Raw genomic sequence first — 12927 nt, 5'->3', positions numbered from 1 at the left:
TTAAAAAGGAACTAGGAACATATCCCTATTTATTTTTTAATTAATTAATTATTTCCGAGTACCCCCTGCAATCTGTTCCTGTACCCCTGTTTGGGAACCACTTCTCTAGACCAGCAATTCTCAACTGGTGGGTCGGGACCCAAAAGTGGATCGCGGACCTGTACTGGGTGGGTCGTGGACAGCTGGTCAAAAGTAAATAAATACAAAATTTCTCTCATGGTGGACTTGTCTTTTATTTTGAAATAAACTTTTCTTTTGACAGGCATGCCGTGAAATGCATGTTGACCAGGAAAATATGTAGATTTATGTTTTAAAAAAGATTATATAGTATATATATATATATATATATATATATATATGTGTGTGTTGTCAACGGCTATTTTTGAAAATCAAAATTTGGTTGGTTGAATTCTTAAAAAAAAAAATTTAATAACAGTTCTTAAAAAAAAAAAACATTTAATAACAGTTGCTAAAGCCAGGTGAGAACCCCTGCTCTAGACTACCATTCAATGCTTCCTACTTCCTGATAAAGACAGAGGACAACATGTACCATCGGAGAACAAAACAACAAGGAAAGAACATGGAGTCAATGAGCTTCCAGCAAGAAATAAAAATCGCCAAAATGAAGAGGTCAACCCAACCCCCGCATCTCAGGACCCACCTGCTTCACCCCAAAATTCACCTACTTCCACCTCATCCAGCTTCTCTCCTACCCCTAACTTCTTGGATTTAACTGCCCAGATGAACGAGCTGGTTCTGGCTGGCACAAGACTAACACCCCACCCTTTACCCCACCATGGTCAATCTGCACCACCCATCCCTCCTCGACGATACCAGGCTCAGGATCACTCTTCTCCTCAGGCCAGCTGTGTTCAACTTAGAGCGACACAGGCCTGATGTGTGCTGGGTCCAGACTGCAATAGCTCTATTTTTAGGAACAACCAGAAAAAGTCAGGGCCCTATGGAGTTAATGCAGCTTCTTTAATTCCTGTGGTGACAGGTAACACAGGTAAAATTGTGAAATTAAAGAAAAGCAAAAAGCTTTATAGAGATAAAAATTTGACTCCTATAACATGTCATCCAAAAAGTCCACCAGTGTCTCCAGTAAAGTCTTTAAAATTAGCTCTTCTTAATGTTAGATCTCTTGTTAACAAGTCACTAATAATTAATGATTTTATTTTGACACATCACTTGGACTTTTTATTTCTCAATGAAACATGGTTGAATGATGGTATCAGTAATACTATTCTCAATGAAAGTGCACCACAAGACTTTATTTATTTAAATAAGTGTCGTACTTGCAGGAAAGGTGGTGGAGTTGCTGCCATTTTTAAATCAATATTTCAGTGCAAAGAAATAACATTTGGTGATTTTATCTCCTTTGAATATATGTCATTCTTACTGAAGGGTGATTCAAGAGTTCTGTTTTTAGTCGTTTATAGACCCCCAAAATATTCTGGAGAATTCATGGATGAGTTTGCTGAACTGCTGTCAGTTGTATGCACTGAATACAACTTTTTAATAATAACAGGTGACTTAAATATTCATGTAGACAATAACATGGACAATACTGCCAAAGAACTGTATGCTTTAATGGATACTTTTGGTCTTACACAACATGTGACTGGTCCGACACACACTCAAGGTCACACTTTGGATCTGGTTATCTCTAAAGGTGTTGATATCTCTGCTGTTGATGTAAGAGACTTAGCTCTATCTGATCATTTCTGTGTCTTTTTTGACCTAGAGACTGTAACATCTGTTCCCCCTAGTTATGTGTGTTTAAAGAAAAGGTACATAAATGAGAACACAAGTGCACAGTTTATGGAAGCCATAGCAATGACACCAACATTGAGTGCTGAGACAGTTGATGATCTTCTGGATGAGTATAATAGAAACGTCTGTAATGTCATAGATGTGGTGGCTCCAATCAAAACTAAGAGAAAACCAAACACACAGAAAACACCTTGGAGGAGGACTGAGATAATGCAGAATTTGAAATCTGACTGTAGAAGAGCTGAGCGTAAATGGAGATCAACAAAACTCCAAATTCATCTAGAACTGTACAAAATAAGTCTGCGAAAATTCAATGATGGCTTGTTCAAAGCAAGGCAGCAATACTTTTCTGAAATTATTGCCAAAAATGTCAACAACTCTCGCACGTTGTTTTCTGTAATTGAAAAGCTCACAACCCCCCCAGATCAGATAGCCCCTGAATTACTGTCAGCTGGAAAATGCAATGAATTTGCTGTATATTTCAATGAAAAAATACAATCAATAAGGTCAAACATCAGAACAAACCAGCAAAATCACAAAAAGCTTGAACAGCTTCAACCACTGAGGGATGAGTCAACTACAATGTTAGAGTTTATTACAGTGAACCCAAAAACAATAGAGGAGACTGTTCAGCAGCTGAATCCATCAACGTGTTGCCTTGACACAATACCCTCAAACTTCTTTAAAACTGTTGTAAAGTCAATTGTCACTGATTTGTGTCAGATAATTAACTGCTCATTCCAATCAGGCACCGTACCAAAATCCCTGAAAGTAGCTGCTGTGAAACCGCTGTTAAAAAAGAGAACACTGGATGCCTCTATACTGGCTAACTATAGACCAATCAGCAACCTTCCATTCATGGCCAAGATCATTGAGAAGGTGGTCTTCAACCAACTGAGTCAATTCTTAACATTCAACAAAATATTTGATAAATTTCAGTCAGGTTTTCGTCCTCATCACAGCACTGAAACTGCTCTTATCAAAGTGATCAATGACATAAGGTTGAACACTGATTCAGGAAAAGTATCTGTTCTCATTCTGTTGGATCTAAGTGCTGCATTTGACACTGTAGATCATACAATTTTGTTGCACAGATTGCAAACATGGGTTGGACTAAATGGAAAAGTAATGCAATGGTTTAAGTCATACTTGGAGGAGCGAAGCTATTTTGTAAGCATTGGAAACTTTGAATCTGACAGATTACCAATGTCCTGTGGGGTTCCTCAGGGATCTGTTCTTGGACCCCTTCTGTTTAACCTTTACATGCTTCCTTTAGGACAAATTTTACAGAACTGTAAGGTTGATTATCAGAGCTATGCAGATGACACACAACTATATCTATCACTGAACCCAGATGACCATGGTCCCATTGAGGTGTTGTGTGACTGTTTAGAAAAAGTAAACTGCTGGATGAGTGAAAACTTCCTTCAACTAAACCATGACAAGACGGAGGTGATTGTCTTTGGTAACAAGGAAAAGAGGACTGCTATCAACAATTATCTTGAGTCTCGATCTTTAAAAGCTAAAGACCAAGTCAAAAACCTTGGTGTTCTGATTGACTCAGATCTTACATTCAGCAGTCAGATCAAATCTATCACAAAAACAGCCTTCTACCACCTAAAGAACATCTCCAGAGTGAAAGGTTTAATGGCTCAGAAAGACCAGGAGAAACTGGTCCATGCTTTTATCTCCAGCAGACTGGACTATTGTAATGGTCTTCTGACAGGAATCCCCCAAAAGAGCATCAAACAGCTACAGCTGGTTCAGAACGCTGCAGCTCGGGTCTTAACCAGAACAAAGAGGTCAGAGCACATTACTCCAGTTTTAAAGTCTTTACACTGGCTCCCAGTCAGCCTCAGAATAGACTTTAAAGTTCTGCTGCTGGTGTATAAATCTGTGAATGGGTTTGGTCCAGAATACATCAGTGACATGTTAGTCAGGTATGAACCCAGCAGGTCTCTCAGATCTATGGACACAGATCAGATAGTGGAGCCCAGAGTTCACAGTAAACATGGTGATGCTGCTTTTAGTTGTTATGCTGCAAAGAAGTGGAATAAACTGCCAGCGGAGCTGAAGTCAGTATCTAATGTGAACATTTTTAAATCAAAGTTAAAGGCACTTTTTTTCTCTACTGCATATGATTGAGAGAGAGATTTTTTGTCATGTTGTTGATGTAATGATGATTTTACTGATGATTTTAATTGATTTTACTGATGATTTTAAATGTTCTTATTGATTTTAAACAATTGAATGTTTTATCATGTAAAGCACATTGAGTTGCCTTGAGTATGAAATGCGCTATATAAATAAATTTGCCTTGCCTTGCCTTGCCTTGCCTTGCCTTCCTCATATACCAATCTTTTTCAAATTGCACCTCCTCCATTCACTACAACATAATCTATTCAACTTCTCTCACATCAGTCTACCAGTTTAAAAGTTTTTCCTTCAATCCAAGATCCCTCTCTTTTTTCTCCATAATAGGGTGTACTCAGATTTAATCAGATCTAATGTTCCTAGTCTTACTCTCCTTTTACCTTGTCTCCATTACACACAATAGATACTGGTACCCTCCGTCTCTCTATCATGTCAGCCAACTCTCTTCCTTCCACATTTATCGTACCAATGTTCAGTCCCCACTCTCACCTCGACTCGTTTTCTTTTCCTTTATTCCTGCTGCCTCCAGTCTTGCCTTTATCCTCACCTTCTTTGGTGTCAATGTCAATAATGAATAATTGTTATATATATATATATATATATATATATATATATATATATATATATATATATATATATATATATTTTAGTAATGCTTTGCAGGGGAGCACAGTAGACATGTGGGCTCAGGTTTTTTGCCTGTGTTGTCTGTCTGTGCAGCTTGTTATGAGTCATGTGGTCAGTTGGTGAGTTGTTGGATTTTTTTTTATTTTTTTTTTTTAGTCTACCTGGAATCAGAAATTCTCTGCATTGCACCACGAGCTGCAAAATGTTGTGAATAGAGTATGAACACACAAATCCCTGCTATCAAACGCCTTCTTCTAATTGTGATGAACTGGGCCATGTGTGCATAATGTCTAGTTTTAAGTACTACTGTGTTTCTATGTTTCTATTCAACATCGCCAAGGTTTCTAAAGAGAGGTTCAGAACAAACTTAGCAAGAGAGGGAGAGTGGAAAAAAAAAAAAAAACACACTTTAAAAAACAACAACCGAGTGTAATTGTGTCTCTTGCTTTCTAGACATAATGGAAAATATTCTGTAAAACTTTTACCACCCTGGATGATTAATTAACGATTTCAACACAGGCTAAGATAAATCTGAAAGTCGGCCTTTCTTAGCTTTAGACTGATTCCAATCTTCCAATCGTGAAGATCTTAATTTTCTTTGCAAAATATCTTGTGAGTGGGCTGCAGGCTTTTTCACACTTGTGTTCTCTGAATTGAATCTGTTGTCCTTGAGCTTCTGTACCAGCAGTAGCTTGCTGAATAGCAAAGTGATCTCCATTCCTTTCCCTTTCACTTCTTCATTGCTGCACCACATTCAGAGTGACGACGAGGAGCACACAGGTCACTGATAAAGAGAAATGTTATGTTTGGTCCTGTCTTCTGTGAGGGAATGTCTCCACAGATAGGGTTTTATTGAAAAGCGAAAACAAATTTACAGAGTTATTAAAGAGCTTTAGATTCACAAGGCCAGGCGCACAGCAAGCAGTGCTTTTTCCATCATTCCTCCTCAGTGATGTGCCTGTGCAGTCATTTCAAAGGGAATATTAGCATTTAGCTTGTTCTCAGATAAGATGGACACTCGCACAATGTAGATCCATGCTGTTTTTGTATATGTTCTCTATAGTCTCCAAGGCTAACTTTTGCATTAATTATGAAGCTGATTTAATCAACTTGCAAGCATATTAATATTTAATGCTGTGAAGAATTTCCGTTCAACTATATATGCATTCAAAAAAACTAGTACAGCGCCCGTCGGAAGTACATATTCATATAGTGGGAGGAGCTCAAGTAGAGTTGTCAATTATGGCCAAATGAGTATGTGTTTGAAGGTTGGATCTACAAAGATGTGTACATACTCTGTACTCTGTAGAGTTATAAAAGGGTATACTGTATGTGTGGGTGCAAAGTAAAATAGTGTGTGCGATTTACCTGGTTTAATTCTATGGGATATGTGCATGATAAATGCGTTTGTTATTTTTTACTCATATTTATATTTTTTTCGTTTGGTGTATTTTTCTGTAATGTGTGCTTTTTGGAGTCATTATGTGTATTTTTGTATCTTTCTGTTGTGTTTTTGTGCATTTTTTGTATAATTATTGTTTGTTTATTGTTATTATTTTTTGGTGTAGTGTTGTGCATTTCTTTTGTCATTTTGTATATTTTTTTGTATAATTATTTAGTTTTGTGTATTTTGAGTCATTTTCATATTTTGTTGTTGTTTGGTGTATTTTTCTGTAATGTATTGTTTGGTGTACTTTTTGTATAAATATTGTTTAGTTTTTTTGTTTTATTTTACTCATTTAGTATCGTTTTGAACGTTTTGCAACACCAAATTACTCCAAAATAAAGGATGCACACACTCGTGGTATTTGGAAGCCATTGACTAAGTTTCAGGTCGAACTCATACCGTGTCCTGGAGATATTCGCTCCACAAACAAGCTCAAACACATACATAGATAGATAGATAGATAGATAGATAGATAGATAGATGTAGGCACCATCACATTATGATTGTGAATTACTTTCAACCCTCCTGGCTTAGTGGTTTTCACGTCAGCCTTTCAGCAAGAAGGTCCTGGGTTCAAGCCCTGTTGTGGACACATGGGTCCTTTCTGTGTGGAGTTTGCATGTTTTCTCCGGGTATTCCGGCTTCCTCCCACAATCCAAAAACATGACTGTAAGGTTGATTGGAGTCTCTAAATTGCCCATAGGAGTGAATGAGAGAGTGAGTGGTTGTCTCTTCTATGTCGCCTTGCTATGGACTGGCGCCCTGTCCAGGGGGTACCCCCCGCCCAGCGCCCAATGAGACCGGCAGACCCCCGCGACCCTGATAAACGGGAATTAGCGGGTTTTTAAGATGGATGGATGCTAAATGGAGTGTACTTCTTTCTCCACTCTTGCATGAACCTACATTCAGTTATTTACAACTGTTTTTAAATAGGAAGGTAAAGGTTGAATGCGCTAACTAAGCAAAAAGATTCAAGCTAACAAGATCAGAAAGTGTGGCAGTTCTTTGCTACAGTTAGTTTGTGCAGTGTTAAGTCCTGGTAAACTCCTGTTGCATTGACAGATAAAATGCTCTCATTTTAAGGAAAGACAAACAAGAGTTGACAAAATGCCATCAAATTCTGCAACAATGCATTCATAAAGTCACAGCCGGGAATATTTTAGACTGAAAAGTCTGGTTCACACTTTCGAGGCTGATAACAAAAAACAAAAAAAAAAAAAATCTCCTGTTTCCTGTTTTCTACTCGATAACAAATTGTTCTGACAATTGTTTTCTTCAGCCAGCAAAGTCACACTCAACATTTGTTGTGGCTGTGTAAGGTTTTAGGTTTCACACAATCTTTCCTGCACTGGAAGATTCTGAACGCTACACGATTGATTTCAAAGTGGACTAAACATTTTGTTGATGTGCATCAAAACATTGTATCCTGTTGAATAAATGTTGGTATTGGATCAATCACAATCTAAAGCTGTTCTGCAGCAATGAAGGTTGAATCAGCCTTGGAAGCTGGTGCTACTAATTCCTACAGGTGTTTCTAACTTCTCTTGGTTACTTCCAACCTCCTCTGTCTGCATAAAAGCAGTGTTGGAACACACTGTGGTACCAGACCCTCATGAGCATCAGGTGAACAGTTTTGTTCATGGATTCTATCATTTCTTTTTCCAACTCAAATTACATATTTGTTCAATGCTTTTATTTCAGAGTGCAATGACTCAATAAACTGAATAATTTCAGTAAAAAAACTGGAAAAAGTGTGGTGTTCTAAAACTTTTGACTGGTAGTGTATGTATCCACCGCAAATGTCAAATAATAAAAATTGATTAAGCTCTCAAAATGAAAACAGGGGTAACCTGAACCCTTTACACTGGGTTAGCCCTAGGACCACAATAGGGTCGAGGTCCAGCTTCGACAACAGAGCATTACCACAATCTCAAAAAAGAACCCACAATGTTTCGGCCCTTTTTGCTTCTTTTTGTGCTTTTATATATAGTCACATTCAATCAAACACATTTTTGTATGACTTTACTAAAATGTATTAAAAAAATAAATATAATATAAATATATATATAAAAAATAAATATAATATAAATATATATTATAAAGTCTTTCATTAGCTCAATGCAGATGTTAGAGTTACTATTAGGTGTTGAGTAGTTTTTTTGTGTGTTTTGCTTCAATAGATAGTGTGAGTGTTTTATTTTTATGTACATAAAAAGAAACACTGATTATTGTGTGACCTGCACTGAACAAAATAGTCCTCAAAATATTTTCTATAGTCTGTCTCAGTTACTGTAGGTAAAATGTGAGAGACACACAATGTCATACTCTGTCCTTTACACTGCATTAACTCATGCTTCTTTAGACACCCCTTTGGCCATGCAGTCTATGACATAAAGGCACTTTTTATGCTGTGTCATTCTAACAATGTGCTGATAATTGCTCCTCCTGTTTTAGGATCCCACCCACTAAAGCACAGAGTGCGTTTTCAGCTTACCTAGAAGGAGCGCATAGGGAACTGCAAACATTGTCCATCCAGCATCTTTCCGACCACTCAACGCTTAAGTATCTCACGTTATAAAGTGTGCAACGGATGTTTGACATATTGCTGCAATATTAAATCAGTTCCTATCCAGAAATCCCATTTATTTCCAATGCATTCACGCACAAGCAGTGCCTTACTGGGATGGCTCTCAGTGATCAGCTGATGCACTCATTCTCTAAATGCTGCAGTCTGTCTACAGTGTGCTCTCTAATTGAGAAAATATCTAATCATCTTGTCTACAAATGGTCCAGTGTGTATTTTAGATTGTGTGTGTTCAGCATGAGACAAGCTAAATGCTAAAACAACACTCATTACCATCCCATCGGGGAGTTTACATAAGTCCATGTAAAGAATTTGTGCATTGGGGTTATTTTCTGTTATACTGATGTGTATTTATCTTCCAAAAGCCCTATTGTGGCATGTGAGCCTGTTGCTATGGCAACCGTGATTTGATGCTGGTGGTGTGTAGGAAGGCAGAGATATGGTTGAAAATTAGCAAACTGCCTTATGCATGTTTTATGATCTACTCGTGGTTTTTCTGTATGTTTTGTTACATCAAATAAAATGACTTTTGATGCTATTTGCACTTCAAATAATTCAGCTGATTCACAAACAATTGACAAACAATGAACTATTTCCCAACCTATCAATAACTACTAGGTTATTTCACTGCCTGCCTCTAAGTGAAACATTTACATCCAATAACTTAATAAAATGTATATTACAAAGTTCTTAGTAGTTGATACTGTTCTATGTTAGGACTATGTGAGACAAATGGTTTTAAAAGTTGAGTAATATAAATACAAACCTGATTTTCTCTGTTTTTTTTATTTTGTTAGGGATAAAATAATGCTTAATCATAGTGCTCTGCATTACTAATGCACAGATTAGGCCCTCCTGGACCTGGAAAGTCAACGTGAACTCAGCTTTAGTCGCCAAACACAATACTCCTTGGTTATTGTACAATATTATAAGAATTTTAGAATTATGACAAATACATTTCACATCTGATATAATGTATTATGATTTTATTATTATTATGATTACCTACACCAGGGGTCTACAACCTTTACTCTCAAAGGGGCCATTTTGCCTCATCTCACCTGGATTAAAGTCCTCCCGGAGCCAAAAAAATACCTTCTCAATGAAGACAATACAGTGTATTAAATTCTATACTGTTAAAATTATATAGAATAATGTTTGATTTAATTTGATTAGATTTTTATTGATCATGTAAATGGAAAGTTAAAAACAGTTTAAAATAAAATTAAATAAATTAACATCAAGAAATAAAACAGTATCTTGCATCTTCAAATTTTTACGCATCTCAGTTTACATGAACACAATGTTATATAAAGAAGAGTTTTTTTTAGTTAATGTATTTGAAAGGCTACAAAAAGTAACTTGAATTTGATAACACATGATCATGTTGGGCAACACATGCTAATTGCTCATTTCTTGCCACACATAAAGCATGTATATTTAACATTCACATTGGTGGTTAAATGAATCTGTTCCCACACAATTTAAATCTCTATTGTCTTCCAGAATAGTGATTTTGTTAGTTTAGTTATCTTACCAGGGATTTAAAACATAAGGTTAGCCACAGGTGCAGGAAAGTTCATGATCTGTACATGGTGAAGTAGGAAGGTGCTGAGTCATTGCACAATGTGATTTATTTGTAGGTTAACAAATTGTTATATGTTGATTTTATTTGTCAATAATTATTAATAGCCTCTGTAAAAAAAAACAAAAAACTACTTCATTAGTTTTTTTTTAAAGCAATAGGGAGCCATTGCAAAAGAGTCAAAGAACCACATTAGGCTCCAGAGCCACAGGTTGCAGACCCTGACCTACGCCAAGGCGGTAATACGTTCACAGGCGTTTATTTGTTTGTTTCGTTTGGAGGATTACATAAAAGTACGGATTCTGACTAAATTTGAAACAAAGATAGACCTTAGGCCATGGAAGATTATTATTATATCATATATTTTGGATGAGATCTGGATCAATATACTGATTGTGAATCAGCTGGAAAAACCCAATAATCCCCATCTCTCATCGGCAAAAAATTCAAAAAATCAAAGCTGGGTTCATATTTCATCATATTTTACTCAGTTATGTCGGGTTGGTTTTTTATTTACCCTATTGATTTTCATCCAGATTGGTTTGGAATTAAGCATTTCATTGCAATTTGTAGAAAAAATAGGGGTGCCCATACATTTTGTGGCTGTCTAAGGTACTGTATCATTTTTAATGGAAATAGACATTTTTTTGTGAATTTCTGCAGAAAAATAAATATGTAAATAAACAGAGTTAGTACAACAAGAGATGCGTTTAAATTAAGGCAATGTTTATCAGCATCAGTTAGGAAAAGAAAAGTGTTTGAAAGTGTTTTAGAAACTAAAGGGAGGCTTTATAAACCTTTAGTTTAGTACTCATAAGTTGGGCTACCATGAGCAGGAACAGTACAGGAAAAATGTCAAATCTTTAAAGTGAGCTACCTTGTTTTATATCTGTGCTGCCTTGTCCTAAACACATGTCCGAAATCAAAAAGTGTAAAACTGCAAAATTTGTCAAATGTAAGCAAATTAGCATTAATGGACGTGTTCATGTCAACGTTGGTTTCATCCATTTTACCCACAGTCCTCTGTGCTAAGCAATGTTTCCAATGTAGAAAAAAAAAAATAAACAGACAGTTCACATTGACACACAATAATTAAAATGCATCAACTATTGAGGGGCTGATCAATGTTGAGGACATCTGTTCTCACTGTGTTGTGGTCACCATGGTAACCCCAGAGAGGACCAAATGTTCTGTGTGAAGTGTGAGTGTATCATCTGTGACACGGCGTCACGTTTTCCAGTTAGGAGACAGAAACAGTCGATGTCCAAATGACTTCTCCAACTATCTCCATGATGCATTCATAAAGAACATGTTTACTTAACGTCCAACAAACGCAAACATATCAAATTCATATTTAAGTAACTTTGCAATGAAAAGTGTAGGGATATTTATTTTGATTTATGAGTATTTTGTTTGTAACAGTTTTTCTACATACAAGTAAAATTAATGGTGGTATATACAAATGTGGCTTAGGCCTGTTTAAACAAAATGTATAATTTTAGCTGCTGTTTTTCAATATCTGGGCTTTTTGTAATATTTTGTTAAATTTGCTTGTCAAATGGCTTTTCTATGGAGTAGGTAACTGTAAAAAGATGCACAAAGAAGGCATGTACACATACATTACATAGTGTATTTTCATGTAAATATGAAACAATCAGCAATGCAAAATTGCACATATGGGGATACGAAATCAAATACTGTATATGCTCTACATATTATTTTATAACTGTATATCTCTGTGAAAACGTTTTAAAATACTTTTAAAAATGAAATCTACAGTCCCATGCACGTGGAGTATTTGTATTGGATCTTGTGAAGTAATTTTAACATTTAATTTAGTCAGAATCCACAGGAAGAAAATCTCCAATTGTAACTGGCTGCCTCGGTTTGTTGGTGCGCATGTTCTTCGCACCAACTGCCGAGTTAAATTCTTTTCTGCACAAATGTTTACATGTAAACATTTGTGCAGTTCCTATACGTACACATATTTCTATGTGTGCATGCACAGACCTTGGACAGTAAACATTCCCCATACTCCTCTTTAATTAAAAGTTTAGTCCCTCTGCTTTGAACACCTCCCTGGAAGGCTGAACTACATGCACGATGCCCTCCAAAGGGAAGCTGATTTAGCCTGCTGTATCCATGATTAAATCATCTTTGTTTGTATATGACAACAATTATGGCTGTAGATGAAGAATGATGAGAAAACATCACAGGACTATTCATTCAGTGTGTACAGATTCGCACGCGTGTGCATTTTAGCTGGGAGGTTTTTTTGAAAAGTAATAGGCCTACATGTATAATTTACTGCCATGTGAAATAAACCTAAACTTGTGTAACCTCCTTCAGTCAATAACCCATGTCTCCAATCACATTCTGCTTTTTATTGCAATCTGCTGCATCTCTCATGTCCCTTAGACGCTTGAGACAGAAGCATTCAACCCTTCAAAAATGTTTATCCCAGGTGCACTAACTATTGGTGATAGTTTCTATGGTAACCAAGTTGAAATATAACTTGAATCATCTTTCACTGACGTACGGGACTTAAAATATGTCTGTTTTTCGGTGTCACAAACCCTTCTTTTCTGAAAGACACCCATTTTCTGACAGAATCGGAAACAATGCCCAGCTGTGATAATAATAACTATAGAAAGAAAACATGTCCTTCTTGGGGAAAAGTGAGGAATGTTCGATGATGACGAAGACACAAACATGTTATGATAAAGCCTCATAAAGCCTCAGAGCTGTGAGTCC

This window comes from Gouania willdenowi, chromosome 5 (assembly GCF_900634775.1).
Source record: "Gouania willdenowi chromosome 5, fGouWil2.1, whole genome shotgun sequence".
NCBI classification, from domain to species: Eukaryota; Metazoa; Chordata; class Actinopteri; order Blenniiformes; family Gobiesocidae; genus Gouania; species Gouania willdenowi.
This window is presented reverse-complemented; position numbering follows the sequence as displayed.